Genomic DNA, 27,105 nt, shown 5'->3' with positions numbered 1-27,105 from the left:
TTGGAAATATTTTCGTAAAATGTCTCTTATCAACGCTAAATGAAATTCACTAAATTTTTGTTTCGAAGCAGTAGATTTTTAATATAAAATATATGCATTATATATAAGGAATGCATTTATATTTATCTCACACAAACGTAATGGTATTACTTCTGCGTAGGTGTTCGGAAAAATTGACAAACGCATATATGCGTCCTTAGTCCATGCCGAACATTTACAGAAAACGCATATGTGTGTCTTTAGTCCACACCGATAGCTTTCGCCAAACGCATATATGCGTCCATAGCACTCTAAGGGTTAATCTAGACAACTCAATATTTAATTTGCAACTCTCGCCCCAACGGACCCAACGCTCTCTCTTACGCGGACCACACTCCCTCGACAACGCTAACAACACTCTATCTCGACAACGCAACTTGCACTCTCTGACTTCTCGATTCACACTCTCTGATTTCTCCACTGACACTGACTGTTCTAGCATCCCTTTGTCTTTTCTTAAGCCCACCACGCACGTGTTCCGCAAACACTCGTGGCCAGGGTCACGGAGGCCTTTTCTATGAAACTATTCAATCGAAGGACCGATGACACGAGGATTGATGGACACGATGACGTCTCCGCACTCGCGACATTGTTTATGGTTTACCCGATATCCCTTAGGCCTTTTTGTCCACGATACTACAATAATTATGGCTTGCTCCTTGACTGCTGAAGAAGCAAGTTTTATAGCGTGTGAGTAAGATGTTACAGAGTTGGGATTGTTTTGCTCACTTTCCGTTAGATTTGAAGACGTGAAATCCTGTGCTCAGAAGTCTCGTTTGGTACGTGTTGATTAATCCGGTATTTTCATTGCTGTGCTAGATACAGTGTCTAGATGTGCGAAATCGGCGCTGTTGTCACTAAAACTTACGCCTACGCTAACTTTATATGAGTGGGTATAACAGCGAAATGAAAAGATGTTCCGCGGGATGACTGCCAAGGGAGGTACTGCTCTTTATCACTCATCGTCGCACGATGCTACGTTGTTTTCTACATGCGACACTTTCGAGCAATACGCATGCTTAACCGTACAATTGTGTTCTCTGTCAAAAATAATCAATCAGGTGCGTATTCTTTCCAGACTAAACGCATGGGACGTCCGTACGGTACGACGCGACGGCTAAACCGCCTTTCTATTTTAAACTGTTCTTCCTATCTTATTTTCCATTCTTTACATGGAATTTTAAAACCTTGATTAAAATCTATTAATTTTATCACGTAGACTGGAGTTCCATCAAAATTCTAATCATGAATTTTTAACAATTATAACAAAATTCAATATATAAATTTCAAATTTATAACAATTTCTTCATTGGATACCTAATATTTTAATGATGTAATAATTATTCTTTTGATAAGTAAAATTTCTTTCAACTAATGAAGTTTATTTTCAACTAATGTTTTCACAAATTCAAAGATGTGATATGCATTTTACTTTACAAACCAAGCATGATAAATTTCAAATGATGTAAAATTCTATATATGACTTTCATATTATAAATTTCAGCGCATTTATTTATGTATTTATAAAATATAAATTTTAAGGATATCGTGTCTGTGTTATGTTGAATATGAAACTAACTATTGCAGTTTCATCAATTATTCATAGGAATTATAATAATAGAAATAACAACGTTATTAAAATTAGAAATTATATGTCGAATTCTAAAATACACTTAGATACAACAATAACATTTAAATCGTCGATCATAAACCATTGTATTTTATATAACCTTATTCAGTGCAATTTTTAGCTATTGTTACTGGTTTATCGTGCAATGAACGTCCTGTATAGTTTTTGCTTTTATGCGTTATAATTTTTATGTCACTGTGAAACGCTTTATTAGAAGGGAAACGTGGGATATCTCAAGAAGTTCAGAAGTTCGCTTGAAATATTACATCGGAGATGTCTGATCGTAAACTGACTAGCACCACTGTATACCCATATACGATATAAACGGATCGGTTTATGGATACTTGAGCCGAAGACCATTTTCTTAAAAGGATCATTACACGAAGCAATCGAACGATCTAAGGCTATCGTTGCGTTATAGGAGATATCCACATATGAAATGAAAGCATAAAGTCGAATAAATGAAAGAAGTAGAAGTACAATTTCATTTCATTTTAGAGAAAGTTGTTACGTATACGCGTATATTTATATTAGTGAATTAGAGAGAGAGAGAGGGGGGGAGGGAGGGGGGAGGGAGGTATGGAGAGGGAGAGGGAGGGAGAGAGAGGGTGAGAGGGTGAGAGGGTGAGAGAGAGAGAGAGAGAGAGAGAGAGAGAGAGAGAGAGAGAGAGAGAGAGAGAGAGAGATAGAGAGAGAGAGAGAGAGAGAGAGAGAGAGATAGAGAGAGAGAGAGAGAGAGAGAGAGAGAGATAGAGAGAGAGAGAGAGAGAGAGAGAGAGAGATAGAGAGAGAGAGAGAGAGAGAGAGAGAGAGATAGAGAGAGAGAGAGAGAGAGAGAGAGAGAGATAGAGAGAGAGAGAGAGAGAGAGAGAGAGAGATAGAGAGAGAGAGAGAGAGAGAGAGAGAGAGATAGAGAGAGAGAGAGAGAGAGAGAGAGAGAGATAGAGAGAGAGAGAGAGAGAGAGAGAGAGAGATAGAGAGAGAGAGAGAGAGAGAGAGAGAGAGATAGAGAGAGAGAGAGAGAGAGAGAGAGAGAGATAGAGAGAGAGAGAGAGAGAGAGAGAGAGAGATAGAGAGAGAGAGAGAGAGAGAGAGAGAGAGATAGAGAGAGAGAGAGAGAGAGAGAAAGAGAGAACGATCGGTTAGTAGAAAATTTAAGGAAATAAATTATTACATTTTTGTTATAAGATTTCTCTTTCTGTTTGATATTAATATTTATAAAATAGTTAAAGAAATAATTAACAAATCAACTTAAAATAAATCTTTTCGTATAAAAAGCAAAGTTATTTAAATCGGTATCTGGAAAATGCAATGTGTACGATTATAATTATTTAAGATATTATTCCAGAAAATAATTATTTAAATACAATAAGTGTATTTAATATAACAAAATTTATTTTATTGAATAGCCCAATAATGAAATAATTCAAAGAAATCTGATTTATTTATTCAAGTGAATCAATGTTTAATTATTCTAAAGTAACATTTAATGGATACGGTGACTAATAATCGAAAACAAAATTGTTTGCAATTTTAGAGATCGACCACAGCTAAAGAAAATTATCATGGGAGTAATTTATAATATTCTAATTCTACTCCAATAATGTTTTCTTCTTTGCAATTATTCGCACAATATATATATACATGTCGGAGATGAGGGGACATCTTTTCTTTTAGAATTTTTGGGAAGATCCCCAAAACTTTAATCTAGACTATTTATTATAGCTGTGCTTAAATGATAAAACTTAGAAACAGTTGTTATGATTCAACCCTATTATGTTTGCCCGAGATTTGCGACGGTGGGCTTGGACTCGAGGTGACACAACTGGTCGCTGAACGTAGCCACGGTCACGGAATAAACGTTTTTACCTAACAGAGACGTGCCAATACTGTGGGACACACGTTGTATTAACAATCAAACCCCGGGCAGGAGCAATGTCAGCTCTACGCGGGTCTGCCTAGCAACGACGGCTGGAATTTTGTTGGTATCCCCGGCCAATATGCAACGAAAAAACGTGATCGTAAGGAGAGGAAAATTTTCATCAGTCTTTTATTCTTGCGATCACCTTGGAGAGTCTGCACATCGTCTTTACGTGCAGTATTATACCGAGCATCACAGCAAACGTTACTTTGTGCTTCAAAATATATTCTACGTTTAACAAAAAGTTACCCCGTTGACCGTGGATTCGTTATTGAACCTAAGAACATTGTCACTAACATCTCGAGTGTTTAATCACCACGGTTATTTGTCAAACTTTGTAAAAATCAATATTTATACCAGTAAATATAATCTCTGTTGTACAACAACGATGGCTGGTCCAAATGAATGTATACAGTTCCTTAGAAAGCTTTAGTTGTATCTACCTTGCCAAGCAATTTAAGAAATCTTTATTTCTTCATTTTTACTCCTGCTATTAGCTAAGGCCAACCATTGTGGTCAAGAAACTGCTACAGTTTAGATATAGGTACTTCGACCAACTAGCTCCACCAACACTTGATGTTCTTGAATTGTCACCTCTTTAAGTACCAATTGCACCCAGCGCAGTTTTGAACTTAATGAAGTTCAATAAACATTGGACAAATTGTTAATTCTTTTACCGAAAATAATTCTCCGAATGACGATGCGAAAGGAAATGAATTGTTGTATTGATAGGAAATGATTTATCGAAAGTTTTATAAACAAATTAAAAACAATAATTATTGACATTAATCAAATCTCTTATTTTTACTGATGAAACGTATTGCTTTTTTCAATGGAAAAATACAATGAAAATTGTTATCGATATAGCTTCCATCGTTTTAAATCATTCGCAGAAATAATAAAAACAACAATAAAAATTTTATTTTTTATATATAGAGATTGTCGTATCAGTTCCACCATAACTCTGTGTTTTATACTCTTAAAAAGCATGTATTTCTCAGTTTCACATTAGCAAATAAACCAACGAGTCGAACATACCGCATTTATTTATTGAACTTTTCCGTATTTTTTTCTTTTTCCAATAATTAATTTGCAGTAATTTGTGTTTTTCGTAAAAAAAGGCTCCAGGTGCTGCTTACTTACGCAGATTTATCATACCAGTAACGTTCAGTATGCACGAGACGAACACGAATTTAGGTGTACCATTACCACGATTATGAAGTGCAATCTAACATCATTAATCGAGATTGGGGACACGGTAATGAAGACGATTTATTCGTTTGATTTTTCCTCGAACTAACGATCGATTTATTAAAGTGAGATTCCCTGAGCACGTTGAATTTCTCCCTGTACGAACGTGCAGAGATTAAAAAACATTAGATGCTAATAAGATGCTTAACATATACAATCATTTATAATTATACTGCAAAGATTATCCAAATTTATGTTTTTACGAAAGGATATAAAGAAATGAAACTTGCACAGATATTTGTTTAACTCTCAAAATATTGTAACGAGCACATTTATTTTAGATATTTTGCGTATTTTCACATATTACGCATATTCTCCTCATTTTCGTAGATTTAAACCTTTCATAAATGCGTAAATATCTGTAGTGCATTTGTAATTAACGAGATGAGAATTACAATAATGTAAGTCCAAATTTTAAGATTTTAATTAATCATGTTTTTGAGTTACTAAAGGCATTATCCATTCAGTTTCTAGTTAACTTTTAGTCTCAACAAAATTGTAACTTTAAATTATATTTTCTCCACTACGACATGCTATTATTTTAAAAAATGCGTTGATCTTTTCGTGATAAATAATAAAAACAAATAGCAAAACTAGTAATAAATTTTTTTTAATATATTTTTTTATCATAAAGAACTTTTTATAATAACGACTTTGTTACGTCGCGTAACACTCTACCTAGCCCAGGCCACACACCGCGGGCAATATGGCAACCAGATGTCTTCGGATACTCACTGCGTATCCAAAAAAAAACGTCTGTTTCCGAAGAATTTCCAAGGACTATTGTCTACCACGGCGTGACAAGGGAAAGTTAGTTTTTCTCACGTACGCTGCAACTTTCCTCCCACTAACCACTTTCTCTCGAGGGCGGTTAAGACCCTTCGTTTAACCAATCAACAACGAAGCCTATTTCCCTCACTCTCTTAATTAAAATCGTCACCAACAAATCCGATGGTCCCGTGCGCTAGACACACCCATCCTTAGCTTTCCTCCGAGACAGCATCGTCTCTCAAGACAGTACTGATTTCACATCCTTCGAACGATCAACATCCTTCCACCGGGTATACACACCCGCAGATCAGTCACTCATTCATCTCGTACATACGCACCAGTGTAACTGCCTTCGTTATAAGTTAGTGGAATAAACGGTGAAATATAACTTACTACTGTGTCATATTCATTCAACCACCTCTGTTATCTTAACCGAAACAGGGGAACGACTACTTCGCGGCGTCGATTCACCGAATCGTAGCGAGAATTTACGCCTCTCGCTGACGCGTTTTCCTCGCGACCGCGTCTCTCCGCGAACGGTCGTAACAGACTTGTAAAATAAAAATATATAATTCACAAAAATTATACATATCTTTCTAATCTAATCTTATAATTGAATGCTTCACTCTTGTCCAGACGAGGCATTTAGCTTACAGCAGCTCATAGAGACTAAATTCTTTTTTCTAAGAATATTATATTTATAATACCTGTTTTAAAATCGTGTATCTCAAAAATTAAAAGAGGCTGTAAAATTCACAATGTGTGTTAGTTAGGAATGTACCAAATGTACCCTTCACAATATATTGTTGCTTTGATTTGATACTGGTACAACTCAGACAATTTCAAAGTTGCTTTTATCAAGTTACGAGATCTATATAATATATCTATTCTTATCATTTAAAACGGTATGTTTGTAATTGCATCAGTATGTCGTCAGAGGAGAAAAATTATTACTTGTGGCGTTGTCAATCCGACCTTAATTTTACAACACCACTGGTTCATCTTCAGTTATTTTGTGACGCTACAAGTAAGTTATCCATTTTAGTACCCGGGGTTTTTAAGAATCCGTGTCTGATTGTGTCATAGCACTTTGTGCACTGATTGTGCGCGATAGCACTTTGTTCATTTTTTTGAGAGAAATGTCGATCGATACGATCGCGCTGTTCTTTTTTTCGTATATGCAGGTGGTTTACGATTAGTTGAAAAAAAAGTAATTACGAGAGGAGACTCTGATACGACCCGCAACGAGCTACATTCGGAAACCGAGCGCGTTACGAATTGACGATCGTTACCAAACATCGTGACACAATTCACCGCAGTACGCGAACAGCACGATCGCGCTACGTGGCGCTAAAAAATGGTTATACTACTTTCCTGGATAGTAGCGTATGTTATGTTAAGTCAGCCTTATAACGTCATTGAAATAACTTGCAAAGATTTCTTTGTAAATTTTAAGACGTCTCTCCTCTAAAGTTTACATTTTTGAGTTGTGAATTATCGAAGCATAGCAGTGACATGTCAGAAAGAAATAATCTGTACTGTATAAATTTTCATCAACTTTTATCTAATTTTAAAATAATATACAACTTACTATATATACCTATATTTAGTTTTATCGTGTATAAAATGAACTATAAGCACTGTTTATTTACGCAGATTATATATTTATATAAATATAATACATTCAAATAATAAATAAAGAAATTTAAATTTGATAAGACAAAAGTAAAACAGTACAGGGTTATTTATTCAAAAATATTAGAAATTAGGATTTCCAATAATTTCTATCCTATATGATAAGTTTATTGATAGATGGATCTATTTACAGTGGATTTACGTTCGAGAATTATAACTTAAAACGTAAACAAGCTATTATACAGGGTGATTGATAACTGGTGGTACAAGCGAAAAGGGGGTGACTCTACGCGAAAAAAGAAGTTGAAAATATAGAATAAAAAATTTTTTTTAATTTTTCCATCAAGACAACGATTTACAGTGAGATCCATTATAACGAGACGTGATAAAGTGCACGCGTACCGAGCGAAAATTCAAAGTCGATTTTCTCGAAAACAAAGCCTCAAACGACAAATTTTTATTCTATATTTTCGACTTCTTTTTTCGCGTAGAATCACCCCCTTTCCGCTTGTACCATCAGTTACTAACCACTCTGTATATTCGTACTACGATCATCGTTGTAGGTTAAGGGTTTAAACAGGAGACGATGATTATTTAACGTGAACTAAATATAAATGTGCTATAACTAAGACAACTAAATGCATAATTCACAACTTAAAACTAATAGTTTACAACTTATAACAACTCTGCAACTCTCTCTTGACTCAACTCTCGACTCCTCACAACTTGAATCTCAACTCGCAACTCCACATAACTCGGCTCTTAGTTAACGATTCCTCACAATTCGACTCTCAGTTAACGACTGATGATTAATCGTTTTTCTCCCTTCATCCCTTTGTCCTTTCTCACACCCCTACCACGTACGTATCCCATCACCCTCCGCGACCATAGCCATGTCACGTAAACTTGAGGGTTGAATGATAAAATAAAATAGCTGAGTCGTAACACAACTATCAATTTTGCTTTTATTAAACTTTATTATAAATTCAGCAATCACAATGGAATACACACTGAATTAACACACATAAATCACAATTCACTCCAACAACATTATGTAAAACCTAATTACACTGATACGTTAAGTACGCGAACTGATTTAAGTAGTGGTAAGTACTGGTTTAAGAATAGAAACCGGTAAAGATATGTTGACTATTCTAAAGATAGAGATTGAATGAGTTTTAGTGACGATACTGTGTCTGAGGAAAGCTAGGGGTGAGTGTGTCCAAGGACACGGGACCATCGACTTTGTTGATGACAATTTTCTGACAAGGGTTGATGACAAGGTTCTAGCCGCCCTCGAGAGAAAGTTGCTAACGGAAGATACCAAACGTGAGGAAAACTAACTTTCCCCTGTCAAACAATAAATGTAAAGGAAACCTGAAACAAAAGATACTTGTTTGATCTGAAGGACCTTAACTATGAAAATACCAAGACCCATCGACTATAAGACTATTGAGAATACGCGCCAAGGATGTGCAGACGTACGTCTGGCTGTCATCTTGCCCGCGTTGTATGGCCTGGTCTCTGATGTGGATTGATGTTACAGCCACATACGTCTTCTTCCGCGTAACTATTCGATTGAAGGACGGACGACACATTGATGAGCCGTTTGGCCCATTGAAGTTTCCCGACCCTTTCGATCTGTCGACATTTATGTAATATCGTGATATAATACATTTACAAGGAATGGATAATACAGATGTTAATCGGACAGAAAAAGACGATTGTTGTTCAACCTGAACTATTCACACCAAACGTACAGAAAACAGCACAACTAAATAATTAGATAACGACTCGACTTTCACAAAATGCAATCCACACTCTCTCGGCAACGCCACTCGCAAACTCTGCTTCTCGACTCGCACGCTGCTTCTCTCTGGCTGTTGTAGCATTCTATTGTCTTTTGCTAGGCCCACGGCACACGTGTTCTGCAGACGCTCGTGGCCAGGGTCAAGTAGGTCTTTTTTACGAAACTATGCACTTGAAAAGACCGATAACACATTGATGGACCCGACGGAGCCTCGGCTCTCGCGACATTGTTCATGGTTCGCCCGATATCTCTTAGGCTTTTCGTCCACGATACTACATTTAGAATTTCTCGCAACATTGTTTATTGTTCACCGGATATTTCTTAGACAATCTGTCAACAATACTACAATATTCTAATAATACAAAGATCGATATTTATTTTATATTAAATTTCCACGAATTCGATATATTTATATCTAGTTTCGAAATAATTTCGGGGAATATAATTTGGATAAAAATTTATTTATTAAAAATTATTTAAAAGATTTATTATTAAAAATTTATTTAAAAGATTTATTGTGGTGTCATAAAGATAAACACAGTATTAGATATTTTTTATCTATTTCTCGCAAGTAATTTGTTTTTAAATATTTAGTTGTTAGTCCTGTATCATTTTGGGAATGAAAAGCGTGGATTAATATTTAAATTGTAAATAATTATTTATTTCTGTATATTGTTCTTATACATATATTTATGTAGATATTAATACATTGTGTAGATAATATTCATATGGATAAAGTTAACTTAAATAATGTTAATTAAATAATGTTATACATTTTAATAGTGAATCGTTTAAAAGTAGAAAAACCACGTTATTATCGTTCTGGTAATTTTAATTACGTCTTAAATTCTTTGTCCTTTTGATGAATTTGCATTGAATAAGTAATATCGCTTCAATATTTTTTCTTTTTAATATATAATAAAATGTTACTCTGTGTCAAAGAAATGAAAGAAAACCTCTAAAGAGCAGGAAGAACTTTCGCACTTCTCTATTTACCATGAAAGGTATGCCAGTAAGTTATAAAGCAGTAAAAGGTGTCCCGTTACTTATTGACAGTACTTTCAAAGGAAACACCTTTTAATACATCTAAATGATTCACATTATACAACTGAATTCTATCTTATGTACTTGACACAAAAATTATTCAAATTATACCAATTATACAAATTTCTTAAGAAAGTTCTATCTTACAAGTGCAATAAAAATATATATTTGAAAAATGTAATTATCGCAAAACATTTATAAGTTATAAACAGAAGGATGAATATTAATATATATTAAAAAATCAACGATTTAAAAAATGTTTCTAGCACGTCAGGCTTGAAGCTTTAACTCTGCTGCATTCTTTTCAGGGCTGGATAAAATATTATTTCAAATAGCAGATATTAAATAGTCTATTTTACTTTTTATCATACATTTAATTTTGAAAATAAAATATTTTATTTTTTGGAGAACGTTTCTAAAATAATATTTAAACACATCTATTATTTTATTTGAAGGATTCTAAAATTATTAGAATCTAATTTTGAAATATTTTTTCGGGATTTGGAGTGGCCGTCCGCTTATGACTCGGGCCGCCTCTTTTGAGAAAGTCCGAATTTCCCACGTTATAAACCTTACAATGCGGACCTCTTTAAGAGGCTAATACTAAGTCTAAAGTAAACATTTGGTATCAATCAGCAATACCAGAGGATATGCGCCCACGAGAGTACACAAATACAAGATTTGAAGTAATAGATTCCCATCCCATAAAACCCATTACCTCCACCTTGAGCATTAATCTCGTTCGCGATATCAACCGATCAGTTGCAACCTGACTGATCGCCACTTAGTTGAGAATTGGCAACAATAATATATCTATTATACCTATTATACTATATATTATCTTTATTCATAATGAACAAATATTCTGAAGATATTAATATGTATCGAATATATTTTTTAATACAGATAATTTTTTAATCTCGTACTATTTAATTTCTTTTGCTTTCTGGAAAAAAGCAGTTATAGTATTGCAATATTTAAGATATAATTATTCATGGGTGCAAAGTATTCGTTATTTTTTGCGTATAAATATTATTTCCTTGATTTATTTTCATTGCTAAGAAATAATTCAAATGCCCATTCAATAGCTTACCGAAAAAAAATAGTTTATTTGCCGATGGATACTATGTTATTTGAATTGTAAAATAACTATTATTTAATATAGTAACTGCTTAAAACATTTTTTCTTTAAAATGCACTCAACTCTGATTCTCCTGGTCATTTCGAACCCAATTGTATTTTTCTCACGTTAAAATATACCTCAGGATTGAGTAAAATATGAAAAAATTACTATTGTAAAATAACTATTATCTAATATAGTAACTGCTTAAAACATTCTTTCTTTAAACTGCACTCAACTCTGATTCTTTTGGTCATTTCGAACCCAACTGTATTTTTCCCACGTTAAAATTCTCACCTGAGGATTGAGTAAGATATGAAAAAATTACTATTTCTCTGCATAATTTTTCGTTTTAATTTGATAGTTAACAATTTCCTGAAATATGACAAATCTCTTTGTTTGTTAAAATAAGAACGGAATTAAAATAAATTCGAGAATCTGCAGGATTTAGCAAAATTTTCAGCAATCGAAGGCTATGGATAATTTATCATACATCGGAACAATTTACACTGCGTTTTATCAAGTGTGCAATTAAATATCGCGAACAAACTAAATTGTGTACGCGCACAATGCAATCAAAGACGTTTAACCATTGAACTGTTATCAACGTATTTGTTCAATCGAATTCTCGTCCCCATTTTTCTATGAAATGAAATTAAAAGAAGTTGAAAGAACAAAGCATTACGTGGAAGCGATTTGATTTCGTCGTTGAAATTATTTTATACAAAATCAAATTCTTTGTGCTGACGCTGAAGGACAGCCGACTGTGTATGTGTACGTCAATAGCAACGAAACATCGTTTCTACCGAAACTTTGGGAACCATTGTTGCGAACGAGGCGAATGAAGACAAATTGCGGTCACGATTTGAGAACAGTCATATGGAGTTAGGATTGCTTTAAAGTTCTTCATGAACTTTGGGAGCAATCGACTCTGGATCAGAATCATTTGACCCGATTGTATTCGGCATTCTCGTCAGACATTTTGCTCCTTTTTCTTCTGCCGACTTCTGAGGAAAGTCGGTTCGAAATTTTGTTCGGTCACGTCTCGTCTTTCTCGTTTCCCTTTTCATCGATCGTCCAAACTCCGTACGAACTACTTGCTTTTGATATTCTCCTTTTTCTTGCACAATTAATCCTCGGACCGTGTAACTTGTGTAGAAATTCATTCGAAAAGAAGAAAAATTGTTGGTAGGAGGATTGGAATTTAAAGTAATTGCATTATGCGTCATAAAATGTTCACTAATCAATATTTTCAGAAAAATAGTATTATATAAATAATTATCCTGATCAATTGAATAATTCCTCTCTGAATTCTCCATTGGTCCTTCCAATTCTTTTTAAATATCCTTTATATCTACTGTTCGACTGTTCGCGGACAGACGTGTTCGCGGTAGATCGCGTCAACGAGAGTCGAGAATTCTCATTACGATTCGATAATCGACACCACGAATTGGTCAATCGTCTATTTCATTTAGAATAATAGAGGCGGTTGACTGATTATAACACTGAAGTAACAGGTTATAATATACAGGGTGGTTGGTAACTAGTGGTACAAGCGGAAAGGGGTGATTATAGTCATTGGCTTCTTTTTGGTAACTTCCTTATAAAATAGATATGAATTTAATACTATGCGGCCAATGATGTGAAACGTAACTTTTTTCCAATATTTTCCCGTGCGGTGTTCATTAAGATAGAAGTATAACATGTTGTCCGATTCGTCAACTCCCACCATATAACGATTATAACAGTTAACGATGCATGATTTTACTCTACTTCTTTCGTTTCTATTTCGTTTTTTAGTTACAATGGTATTGCCATTCGAAGCATGCGTCGAAATTAATTTGAATACTCTATTCGCGCGTTCAACTATTGTCATACATTTTACGCATGGGGCCTACTTTTTATAGCTTGGTGGGAAACATTCTTTATTATCGACTAAGTGAAAACATTGATAGATAAGCTGGAATCTGTTTCGCGAAAACATTTTTCAAAACCAGGATATGCGCCTTGAATTTTAGGCTCAATAAGAAAATGTTGGTCGCCTCGTTATCTCCATTTCCAATAAAGTTGATATAAACATCTTTATTCCGGGCAAAGTAACTAATTTCCATAGTGTCATTCGAGATCCTTAGGTGATTTCATGTGATTTTATTAGTTGTTCGTCGTACTTATTCGTTTCGCGGACCATTAGCCCCTTAACCTACGATTTACGTTCGAGAATTTTGGGCTGAAAACGTAAACAAGCTATTTTATATTATATTATACAATTATATAATATATTATTATATCATATAAGCCGAGTGGGGGTGATTCTACGCGAAAAAAGAACCCCCTCGCCAAATTAAACAGACGGGGAATTTTAGGACTGGCTCGAACAAGAGGACGCGGGAAAGGGGCGCAACAGAACATAATTCATAAGAGGTTCCTCTCATACGCGTAGGATGGTCATCGTGGAGTTTTAGTCGGTAGGAATGTCCATGAGGATTTTTCCACGTACAAAAAAAAATGGTTATAATATTTAATTTATTCCAACAACTTTGTAAATATAAATATTTACGCGACATGCGTATAGACGTATTATCAGAGTCGTGTAAATAATAAGTTACAACTGATCTAAGGAGATAAACCAAAGAAGTTCGGTGACGATGTCGTCGCTGGGTGTTGGTCGCCCCACCACCTGTCGCTTGCAGGTAGAAATGACCGACGAACATGAGAAAACGCCGACATTCACATTTTCACCTGATGAAACAATAACCATAAGGCACCTCTCGATTTCAATACATTTTATAAGAATTAATGGCCCCAACGGTTTCCATCTAGTTTCCTTCTCTGTATACAGTACGTTTTGTTTATTTTGGATTGTTTAATATCTTGATAACTTTACTGACCAATAACATTAATAATAGATACAAATGTTCTCGTGCGAGGCCAAAATTTGATGGTTTAGAATGACGAGCGTTATAATTTATGATCTTTCCTTCTAGTTCCTTACAAATATCGAAAATATGTAAAATAGCGGTATCTGTAAAGGAACTGTTGTAGACAAATTAGTGTACTACATATTGCATTAGGTTCAATGGATGTTTGGATAAATGAATAAAAATTTTATTTTTTTAGAACATATTGTAATAAGAGTAGGGATTAATATTCATTATTAGTAGTAATATTCATTGTTGGTTGTTACATCTATATTTATCAATTTATTTACGTTAAACTAGAAGTATTTCCAGAGAGTATTGATAAATCTCATTTTGTCTAATTATATAGACTGATCAATATAAATATAAGTATTGTATGCAAATCAAAATACAGTTGCTTTGTTTGAAGTTTTGAAGTATTCAAACAATTGCGATAAGTAAAGTATAAGTAAATATGATTATAAGCGTATAGTTTTATTTGAAATGACAAAAATCTTTTTCCAAAAAAATGGAAAATTTGGTTCAAATAAACTTGCCATATCTCGACATTCTGAGTCAAGAGAAAAAGATGGTAGCGAAGAGAGTGAAAAATTGATTGACTCTCTTTCTTTCTTATTGGGAATTGGAAAGATTGTATTCGAAAGATTATTATTTGAAAGAGCATTGTACCGAACGTAGCAGAGCAAAATTTATGGAACACTTACTAGCCCGGTTGGTGGCTTACTTATAGGTTTTGTTGCGTGTACAGTTTGACGTTATAGAACTTTCGATGTCTCATTTCTCTTAAAACTACATAAAACACTTCATATTAAAGTTTTTGACCTGTATCACATAAATTTCATGGGTAACATAGAACAGATTAAACAAGTCGATGCATCGTTGTTGCCGTTGCTTTTCGAAGGTTGATAGTTAAAAAGAGATTTATGTTAAGTTAGAAATAACTGCCAACACATTGCACGATAGTGCAACTAAAATCGCCAGTATCAGTGGATGAAATCAAAGACGATATTTACTTAAAGAATTTATTATTATTATTTTTGTTGTTATTGTTATTTGTAGAAATTCTTTAGAAATGGAATCAAATTTAATTAACTTTTCATTATTGCATTCAACGTAAAATTATGTTTTAATTTTACTTTCTAAGTATGTTGTTCGATAACGTATTAATGTGTTAATGTGTTTAAAATGAATACAAAGCAGTGGGGTCGAGTTTGGAAGAGCGATTTAAAATAATTTATTTAATCAATTTTAATCCATACGAAATAAACAAAGTTTTACGAGCGATGCATTAAGTTAATAATAATTGGATCACTTTTTGAGTAAACGAATGCTACAACAATTATTTTTTATGAGACAATTAAAATGAAAGCAATTACTTTTGAATGTCAGTTATTAAAATCACTTACTTTTAAATTACATTTATGTTACTAATCTGGAGTTATATATTTATATTTTCGGTCGTTGACTGTCCGCATTTAATACAGAACTGAATTGTACGTTAACGCTTTCTTAAAAATTATTTTGCGCGCATCAACGATTAGAAATTGTGCAAAACTCAAAGAAACTCACTGCACGAATCAAAGATATAAGCAAAATTTGTATGGCTTAAAAGAAATGGTTTCTTTATCACAATACCGTAAATACTTCTTCATCTTTATAAAATCGTAATTTCTAAATAGAACAAGAAATAGTGACGAGAAAATATTAAACATATTCTCGGAATTAACTTGGAAAAATCACATCACAGACAAAACAAAGCAACTCAAGGACAAACTCAAAACATTCTATTGGTTCACTGACCGACGCTCCAACTTAAGCACGCAGAATAAAATTACCCTCTATAAGACCGTAATAAAACCTGTCTGGTCTGGAACAGCAAGTAATTCCAACATTGAAATACTTCAACGTTTCCAATCGAAAATGCTAAGATTCATTATAAATGCACCCTGGTATGTCACCAACGAACTAATACATCGCGACCTCAAGATACCCACAGTCAAAGAGGAAATAGCAAAATATAGCGGCAGATATAGCAAAAGAGTCAACAAACATCGAAACCCCCTAATTACTGGACTACTTGATACGTCGGACCAGATCGCAGGCTGAAGAGACACTACCCGTTTGACCTAAACTATGATTTAATTAGTTATTTATATTAAGTAATATTTACTTATTTACAACTTACTCAAAAATTATACTTATCTATAATAAGTATTAACTTATTATAAATATTTAGCCATGTCACTGCGCCACGCCAGAAAAAATTACTGAAAATTCTCAATGCGAGAATCGATTGTAAATATTAATAAATAAATAAAAAAATATTCTCGGAATCCTCTCACATAATTGCAATATCAAGAAGCAAAGTTCGAAAATATAAGTTAACCGAGAAAAATATTATAAATGAAATACTTAGTAGTTTAATTATGAATTACTCAAGTCCGCTGTTTTCTTTTTTGAATTATTCTCGATCCAATCGTATTTTTCCATCCCTGACAAATTTCTTACATTTCAGACAAAAAATGGAATAATTCATTATTGATCTTTCGTTCCAATTTTTTGTTCCTTCTTTGAAACCTTCTTCAAACATTAAACGTCTTTTTGTTTCTTAAAACCAAAGCGTGATTCGGACATAAAAATTCGAGGACCGTAGCGGGGCTAAGAAGGCAAGATTTTTAGTAGGAGCGAATGATGTCATCAATATCTCATAAAGCGGATCGAATAATGTCTGGAATAAAACATATCTGGATTCGACGAAATATTGTCGCGATGTTTTACGTTGAAGGCGCTTGAATGCACATTCAACTCCATTCGACGGGGTAGTTTTAATTTTATTGTCGACACGTTATTTGACGCCACGCTGTTGTCAGTAATGGCGTCTAAGTGCATTGCCAAGAAAATGTCGACAGAAAAGCGGGAACATGAAAGAGCACGATATTCAAGTACCAAAGGGGATAATGTCACGAGTAATGCTGTTATAATGAAGGTGTCTCCACTTGAAATCTTTCTGGTAATTTCATTTGAGAAATATCATCCGATATGTGTTAAACGATTCTCACGTTATGTACAGTAATTGTTGCAGAAATAACTGTGAGGTTAAAAACATCGAAAAACAACAAATTGTAGAGATAATAAAAAAAATAATTTAGAATAATCGTAACGAATGTAATTAATAGTAAGTAAATAAATAAGTAGTTAATAGTAAGTAAAAAAAAACAAACAAACGACAATGTTAGAAATGGACGAATGTTGTATTAACTTAAAAAATAAAATAAACAAACGACAATGTTAGAAATGGACGAATGTTGTATTAACTTAACTGTATAGTTTAGGACATAATTCATTTACCCAAAGACATACAATCTCTTTTCGAATTGTTTACACATATTTAATATAAATGAATTCTTCATCTTTTTTATGAACTATACCAGATTATAAAGTCTAATTCTAAAAAAAAAGGCAGAATGTAAGTTATAAGACATTATAAGGCAACAAGACAATTAAAGTTAGGCGAATTTTTGTTATTGAGAATGAAAATTGTTTTACAATATGATTTTTACTTTTTAATGAATAAAAGATGAGACCGATAAATTATAGTCGAATGAGTTACAATCACGATCATGATTTTGTACTAAACCACATTTTTTATAACTCCCACATCATTTTTCAGATAAATGACTATTTCATTTGTCTCTTACAATCCCATTGTTTAAAAGAACCTTTCGCTTCCAATGAGTGCTAAAATTTAACCATTTTCAAAACAAAGAGAAAGTTCTTTCGTTTTAATTTACACTTTATTTTTGGGATTTTTTTTTTTTTTTGATTGAAATCGTTGAAGGATTTCTATGTTGGAGTTACTCGCTGTTCCCCATAGTTGGATCCCATAGGTCCAAACAGGTTTTAGTATGGCTTTATATAACATTATTTTGCTCTGAGTGCTTAAGTTGGAGCGACGGCCAATGAGCCAGTAAAATTTTTTAAATTTAGCCTTGAGTTGCTTCGATTTGTCTATGATGTGTAGTTATCTTGATTTTGATCGCACGCAATTTTAAACGCATTCAAGTATACAATTTGGATTCAATTGAACAAATCGAATTTATCGATTATTAACTTCTTTGTTTAAGAATGAATGATTCACTTATCATCTTCAACTTCTTAATATCACTACATTAATTAATTAATTAAATTAATTTAAATCAGTTTAAAATACAATAATTTATGTAATAAGACGAGATTTTATCGCGGACTTTTTTGGACAGATGGAAAACTTTTGCAATAACTTTTATGTACATTTTTAAATTCATTCCAAATTTTACTGACATAATCATGATAATTGCCTCTCATGACAGCGTTAATGAAATTGCAGCAAGTTTTATGTAACACATAATCATACATACAGGGTGGTTGGTAACTGGTGGTACAAGCGGAAAGGGGTTGACTCTACGCGAAAAAAGAAGTCGAAAATATAGAATACAAATTTTTCGTTTAAGCCTTTGTTTTCGAGAAAATCGACTTTGAAAATTTATCAAGTATATTTGAACATGGCTACTTACCGACTGAACATGAGTAAACGATCAATAGGATGTTATTGTACAAGCGAAAGTAAATAAAAAATATAAAATAAAATTTTTCCGCTTAAGGCTTTATTTTCAAGAAAACAGATTTCGAACATGTTTAGTTTAAGAATCGATCTAGTACTTACATGCATATGATAAATTTTCAAATTTATTGTTTTGGAAACAAAGTTGAGAAAAGATTTTATTCTGTATTTTCGACTTATTGAAAAGATTGAGAAGATGAAACAATTTTATTCCATATCTTGTTCTTATTTTTTCATAAGCAATCACCTCGTGCTCGCTTGTACATGTTATTCGGCCGCACCCTGTATATAAACTCTTGTGGCTGGCTGTAAATTTATACAACACGTTATTTTTAATCAAGATGCTCTCACAAACAATTTTCCAATGTGCTCTACGTTCTAATTTACAAAAGTTACTAGTGTACAAAACATTCTGTTTATTTCTGTATATATCTACCCTATCTTGTATAGCTCGCGTGAATAAAAAACACAACTTTTCCTTGATAAACTTTCCCTCCTGTCCAGTTTCTTTAACCTCTCGTTTTATTCTTTTACCGAGAAACACATCCGTCGTGTTTACTATTTGATTGTTCCAATTCACCTTCGACTCTTTCTGCCGTTCTTATCTTCTTTCCTCTGGAGTAGAATCGACTACGTTCAGTCGTTAACTTGCCAGAGTTTCACCGGACACTGACATCACAGAACAAATCGAATCGGCACGTTGGAAAACTGGGAAAATTCAATTTCTATCATCGAAAACGCGACGCTGCGTTTGACGCGTACAGCTTCACGAGCGACTGCCTCTTAAACCGTCAAGACGAAGTGGTTTTTGCATCGCCCTATCGTGGCGACCGACCCACGTCACGACCTCCATCCAACCCCTTTTATCGGCTCGTTTATCGTGATACATCTTTCGCTCGAGATTCAAGACAAGCGATACCGGCAATTTTTGGCTCCGGCCAATAACATTCGATCGTGTTCCTCCCAACAAAAGAAAAAAAGAGGGGGAAAGGTCTTTGAACTGATACGATAAACAGGGTGGTTATAAAATCATGTTCTTGGAAAGATTATTGTTTGACCTTACGTGGCAGGATGCTATTGGTTGGCTGAGATGTTGACACTTCTGCAATCGATAATTTATTGGCAATTGTCGGATTGAAAATTGTTGCGCATCGATGGAAAATTTCAAGATGCGAAGATACGCAAAATGTTTGAAGCTCGGATGTTAGATCTGAAATATTTTGACATTTGAATTTTAATAACTGGAAATTATTTTATAATTGAAATATTTCAGATTTGACATTTTACGTTTCAAACATTCTGTGTACTTTTGCACTTCTCAATTTCTCACAAATGCGGGAGGAATTAATTTATTTATTTATATTTGAAATGATGAAACGGTACGGAATATGTAAGATAAATAAATAAGACAAAAAGTAAATATAAGGAATGTAGAATATTCGAAAAGGTAGCAAACATTATATTTTGCATATAAACATCGTCAATAGACTACGATTTTTATGCAAATTCATATTTATGAGTATATAATGGAAAAAGTAGAGCCTCGATAAAAAATTGTTTCACCTATTACTTATTATAGAAGGTACTACACTTTGAATATTATACACAGGGTGATTGGTAACTGGTGGTACTAGCGGAAAGGGGGTGATTCAACGCGAAAAAAGAAGAAAACATAGAAAATATAGAATAAAAAGTTTTCGTTTGAGGCTTTATTTTCGAAAAAATCGACTTTGAATTTTCGCTCGGTACGCGTGCACTTTATCACGTCTCGTTATAACGGATCTCACTGTAGATCGTTGTCTCAATGGAAAAATTAAAAAAAAAAATTAAAAAAAAATTTTTATTCGATATTTTCACCCCCGATATTTTTTTCATATTATATACATTCTGTGCAATTTTGCACTTTTAAATTTCCTATAAATGCATGAGAATTCGCAGTCTAATTCATGGATCAATAATTATAAATTTGGAAAAAATGCTTATAATTTATTGCCACTATGGTATGTATTATATACATGTGTATACCAGAATAATTATAAAAGTTTAGTTTATTTATCTAGTCGCATCAGCTTATTAGCCATTAGCAAATACATATTGTTACAATATGAATTCTAAAGATACATTACGCAACTTATATTAACTATTGTTACTAATTGAACTCAATATGGACAACAGCATAAGTGATTGTACAGAGTTGAGAAGAAATAGAATACACGTTGTGCTTTGATCTTAGCTTCACAACTATTTAATAATATGCCCACGATTATATATGTCGGGTTATCGTTAGAATTTAGGGCGCGTAACAATTCTTCATTTGAATTAGCCATCGTTTGTTTAACAGAGATTATATTTACAGGTACAAAAATGACTTTTACACAGTTTAACGAACAACCGTGATGTTTAGACACGCAAGATGCAATTGACAATGTTCTTAGGTTCGATAACGAATCCACGGCCAACGGGATTACTCTTTACTAAGCGTAGAATACTTTTAAGCACAAAATACGATTTGCTGGGACGCTCGGTATAAACTGCTCGATGTGTAACTTTCCAAGGCGATCGTGCGAATAACAGACTGATGAAAATTTTCCTCCCTTTACAATTGCGTTCGTTTGTTAAATACTCGTTAGAAGCATCGAGAAAGTTCCAATCGCCGTTGCTAGGCAGTTTCTGCCTAGAGTTTGGTTATTAATACAACGTGTGTCCCATTATATTTGCACCTCCGAGGTAAAATCACACGTGGCTAGGCCCGTTCTTGAGGCCGTATGCCACCACAACCACATTTCCAGGGAGAACCACACAACCACTCCACACCTCCGTCAGGTAAAACGTCCATCCCGTGACCGTTGCTACGTTCGGCGACCAGTTGTGTCACCTCGAGCCCAATCTCGCTATCACAAATCTCGAACAATTACAATCAGATTGAATGACGACAATTGCTTAATTACGACTATGATAGAATCCAGGCTAAAGTATTAGAGGATTTTCCCAAAATTTCAAAGGAAAGGCTCCGGTTTCCTTTCATCTCCGACATACATACGCGACGCGTGACCAAAAAATATGCGATCTGGTTGTATCGAAAGCAGACTTTATTAGATATTGGTGCAAGAAATCAATCCTCTTCAAAATATTCACCTTTTTAATGTATACATTTACGGGAACTGTTCTCCCATGAGTGATAATTTTTTAACGAATCTTTCGAAATGCTCTTTAGAATGCTCTAAATGCTTTATCGTATTCCCTTTGATCGCTTCAATGTCGCCAGATTTCGCATACTGCTTATTCCGAAAGGAGTTTTAGCAAAACATAGTTTTCCTCTAATTGAACATTACCATCCTATTTATCTGTATGGCTATCTATGACTTTTGACTTTTCCTACAATTGAACATGTCACTGAGAGGACAGAAGACAATCAATCGAGGTATTTTTCACTACGCTTCGTAGGTATCAATTTAACAATTTTTTTATCGTACAGGCAGACTAATAATTGTAGGTAATTGTAGGTTATATTTATTTTTTAAACCAAATTATATATTATACGATACATCCCCAAATATTTTTATTTTTTTGAAATAAGTTGTTGTAATATATACTTGTTGTTGTTCAAACATTCCTTAAATACTTTCAAACAGTCTTTCCTTTGATTTAATATCATTAGTAACAGGACATTCTTGTAAGATGTGTTTAGTGGATAGCACTAATTACAGCTTCTATAGCAAGGCTAACTAGACTTAAATATTAACTGCTGGTGGGTTAATTCAGCGTGACTAATTCTCTTCTTGATATGGAGAAAGCTGGATTAATTGAGTGTATGTATATTATTTCTTATTTCTTATAGTTTTGTCTGAATAGATAACTTCCATTCAAAATTCCATTTTATTTAAGATTTTTTTTTAGGTATGTTGAACATCTTCTACTGATGTTGCTATTTCCTTGACATCTACATTTACAGTCATTTCAATTTTAGATCATCATTGTGATACTCACTAAAGATAAGATAAAGGTAGGGTTAGGTATTAAATACATTATCAAGGTATTATAGTATATATAGGTTTCTTCACAAAGTGTTGTATGCGGTTTTTGCAAAGTTCATACTGCAAATTACTAATTAATGAGTTATAAAAATATTGGAAGCTATCTATTAGGTTGTCCGGAAAGTGTCTTTCTTTCGCAAATGTGTTTTTTACAACAATGCATCTTCGTACAAACATGAAATCAAGTCTGTGAAATGTCGCGGTGTTCATCTCAACAGAACAAAATGGATCGTACGTAATTCGACAAAATAATGTAAAATTCGACAAAATAATGTAATTCGACAAAATAATGTAAAACAAAAAACGTTGTGCGTCTATTATTTCCTCATAAAACGAAAGAAACTTTTCCGTCAACCTAATAATATTAAATATCATATCATAGATAATATTTGATGTATTAGTACTATACTTTACATACAGTACCCTTTGCATACATGAATGTTCCTTTTCTTTTCTTTTCTTTTCTTTTTTCTACCTGAGGAAATCCTCATGAACAACCCTCGTCCCTCGGGGAGGCGGGCCCCTCTCCCTTGACGCTCCCTCCACGCTTGAAGTCCGCCGACTTGATCTTGATCTTGATCTAACGCAATCTTAAAGGCATTCGAGTGCACAACTTGCATGGCGGGCTGCAGTGGTCGCGCATCGCACCCCACCCACGCGTCGTTGTGCAAGACTACCTGGCTACATACATAAATATCCTATGCTTCGTACATATCTGTTGAAGTGGTCATCACTTAGTCTTTTTAGTTTTCTCAAGCACTGAAGCCATCGACAGCGCGTAGACAAAAGACTGCGACGAAGTCAGACCATAAACAGTAGACAGGTGACGTTGGCTTCGGGGTGTTCAATTATTGGGTAACACAGCTAGCGTGCGGATCTAGATCAGCTCAAATTGTATTCTTACTTATAATTACACTTCTATTTAAATATATTTTCCGCCTTACAATTTATCCACGTGTTTTCTCTGTTTACACATCGAATAACCTCAACAATATCAATGTACATAAACCAACTGCTTATAACCACTTGTTATTGAAAAAAAGGAAAAGAGAATTGATCATTAGCACAATTTATAAATAGCCGAAATTTCCTACATCTTTTTGTAATATTATAAAATGATGTGATTTTATATGATCATACGAGCACACGTAATTTTACGTTAGAGGTTACGAATGTATTAATTTGTAAATGCATTTGTTTCAAAGGAACGTTTCCACTCTAGGCAACTATTGTAGTACTTGATTCCATCGTACAATAAATACAGAATTAGATTTACGGCCAGGTTGTATAATGGATGTTAGAAAGGGTGCTATAAAATTTATTTTGGTTTCGGTTAAACGGTTTCATAGTACGCTTGGGTAAAATATGTGCTTATCGGGTAAATGTTTGAACCTTGTTAGATGTAAAATATTTTAGTAATAATTGCTGGAAAGTTAATTTGTCATAAATTATTGAAATGTATACAATATGAATCTTTTATTTCCTGTATCTGATATCATACATAAATATACAATGGTAGAGTCGAAATATATTTGAAGCATTTGAATAAATTTGTGGAAATAATCTCTAGAAAAATCACTAAAACAAATTGTCCTTAATTTATAAATAATAAATATTTCATAAACTGAATTTTGACTAAAAATTTTCCTCTAATTATACCATCGAATTATGTCTATATTTATACAGTTATAAAGCATTTTGTGAAGAATAAAATTCATCGAACCAAAGTTCGAATAATATAATTAAATTTCTGAACTGTGTATCAAAACAGTAACATATTACATGATTCAAATGGTTGGCCTGTCCACAGGTGTTAAGATTGACAGTGTGAATTGAGAGCATCGAGAGGAATGTGATAGTAACAATAAAATTTTCAACTTGGAAGGATACATAATTTTCACCTTTATGATATACATATTACTATGCGTATTCCCGAAAATGGAAATCTGTAATAATCTCGTTTATCTCGTTTTGGAAAAAAATGAAGTGTATTCAAAATCAGTAAAGTCAAAGGGCTTTCCAAACAATGGAACGGTTCCACGAAATGCGATGTCAATTCTGTTATTCTATATTAACTTAAGAAAGTAACTCGTATGGTCTTATTATCCTACTGCAATAATAATAAAGAATAAAATTATTCCATATGCATTAATCTAACTCTTCCTAAACGATATTCTTTTTAGTTCGTGAGAAAGAAATTTTTTTTTAATTATTCGTAGTGAAAATATATTTTTTTTATGATTTTGTAAATCATGTGTTACGTACTAAAATTAAAGACTAATTTTATTAAAAGCAAATATTCGAAGAAACTTCTGAAGATACAATGCTGCGAGTAGGAATCATTGAGTTTGAAAGGTTTCATTAAATTGCATTTTGTCAAAAAAACTGTCCGAATACTCACGAGTGATGGTGTACGCATATACTTTCCAAGAAAAGAAGCATCGACCGCTATCCAGAGTCAGTACTTAATTATTCTTGCAAGTGGCGTAGCATCTTAATTATCACGCGCTTTCAGCCCTTTTAAGGGATACCCTTGGTAGAAGTGCCGTGCCCGGCTAATTGCATTGCCAAAGAGCACTAAAGGGGGTGTGACAGCGTTGCTTTAATTGAAACTGCACCTTGGAACTATGTGGTCTTTGTCGAATAAGGTACTTAGTGCCGACTAAACATACATTGTGGTCGTGATCGATATGACGAAAAAGATAGGATTTCTCCCATTGAGAGACGAGTAAAGGGAGAAAAAATATAGGAATGAACGGATAGAACTCGTTCCATGGATACGAATGAAAAGAGAAAAGCAATTGGATGGAACGAAGTTGGAAGACACAAGCAAAGGAAACCGGAGCACCACGCTGTGGCAATCTGTCTTCATTCTTGCGACAGAAAAAGGAATTAAAGGTAAAAAAGGGAATATCGAGCACCATTCGACCGAGAGGCGTTCGCAGTAGAAAGAGGGGAGCCTGTCTTTTCGTGTCGTTTCCGGTTCCTTCTCCTATCTCTGCTTCCGTTTTGTTCGCGCCCACCAACTTTCCTCCACACTTTTCCAAGCCATTTCGATGCTTTTACTTGTGAAAACTTAATTCTCTCTGCCAGGGTTTTATGATTCCGTTCTTCTTTGTAAACAGTCCGGCTGTTTCTGCAAGGAATAAGCATCTTCCAGGCGAATCACTCGAGAACTCTGTCCCATCCTTACAACAGCAGTTTTACTTAATCGTTCGTTTCACACGCGTAGATAAATTGGCTCCTTTGGTTGCCATCTAAAGTTTATTCAATAATACAATAAAGATAATATGAATTATGACTCGTAATTTACGAGATAGTGTATAAATTGAATTTAACCGTTTTAGTGCCAGGGGTTTTTAAGAATCCGTGTCGGATTGTGCCATGCTGCACGAGAATTCATTTATTTGCGAGAAATGGCGATCGACGCGATCGTGCTTCATTTCATCAGTCATATCAGAAACGTTATACTAAACACTCAAAAGCTTGCGAAATATTCGTGCTTTACGTTCTGATTGCGAGATAACATTCTATAATATAATACAGGATTTAGTAATTTATATATTAGTTTTTTTAAATTAATTCGATTATTTATTTTCGTGTATCCCTTACAGAGCAATGGATACGAAAAAGAAAAGAACAAAGTCAAGTTGGAGACCTAATTCAACTTCTGAATCTGATTTCAAACTTCAAAAAGAAGGAGAATAGACATTTTTGATACATCTAGTAACGAAGATAGTATTCCATCCAATTTTATCTATTCTGCTACATCTGCAAGTACTTCTATTAATGATATAGGTGAACAAGAGAATTTATTTTCCTTTACTGAAAGCAATGGGCCACAGTTATCTCTATCTAACGAATCTAAACCTATCGATTATTTTAATTTGATCATCGATTCATTCCTGCTAACATTAACCCCTTGACCTACGACTACGGGCACAGACCGTAGTACGATGATCGGGCCAAACGTAAATATTACGGGCATAGCTCGTAGTAGATGATCGAATCAAAGATAAATGTTGCGAGCATGGCCCGTAGTAGATGATAGAACCAAACCTGAATATTTCGTTCATTGCCCGTAGTACGATGATCTGATCAAACGTAAACATTACGGGCATAGCTCATAATAGATGATCTGACCAAACCTAAATATTACGAGCATGGCCTGTAGTACGATGATCTGATCAAACGTAAATATTGCGGGCATTGCCCGTAGTACGATGATCTGACCAAACGTAAATATTACGAACATGGCCCGTAGTAGATGATAGAACCAAACCTGAATATTTCGTTCATTGCCCGTAGTACGATGATCTGATCAAACGTAAA

At 33.9% G+C, this 27,105-nt stretch overlaps 1 long non-coding RNA gene across 1 annotated transcript; it reads right to left on the bottom strand.

Annotated features, from left to right (window-relative positions):
- Positions 1–100: 100 nt before the first annotated feature.
- LOC105680554 lies at positions 101–21,701 on the bottom strand. Its single transcript, XR_001102171.3, has 3 exons — positions 21,691–21,701; positions 4,997–5,013; positions 101–302 (listed from the first exon to the last, which is right to left on the bottom strand). It is a non-coding gene; the product is annotated as an uncharacterized LOC105680554 (long non-coding RNA).
- Positions 21,702–27,105: the final 5,404 nt, after the last annotated feature.

Source organism: Bombus impatiens, unplaced genomic scaffold (genome assembly GCF_000188095.3).
Source record: "Bombus impatiens unplaced genomic scaffold, BIMP_2.2 scf_0220, whole genome shotgun sequence".
Lineage (NCBI taxonomy): Eukaryota > Metazoa > Arthropoda > Insecta > Hymenoptera > Apidae > Bombus > Bombus impatiens.
The sequence above is the reverse complement of the archived record's forward strand: the minus strand, read 5'-3'. Positions and strand labels throughout refer to the sequence as shown.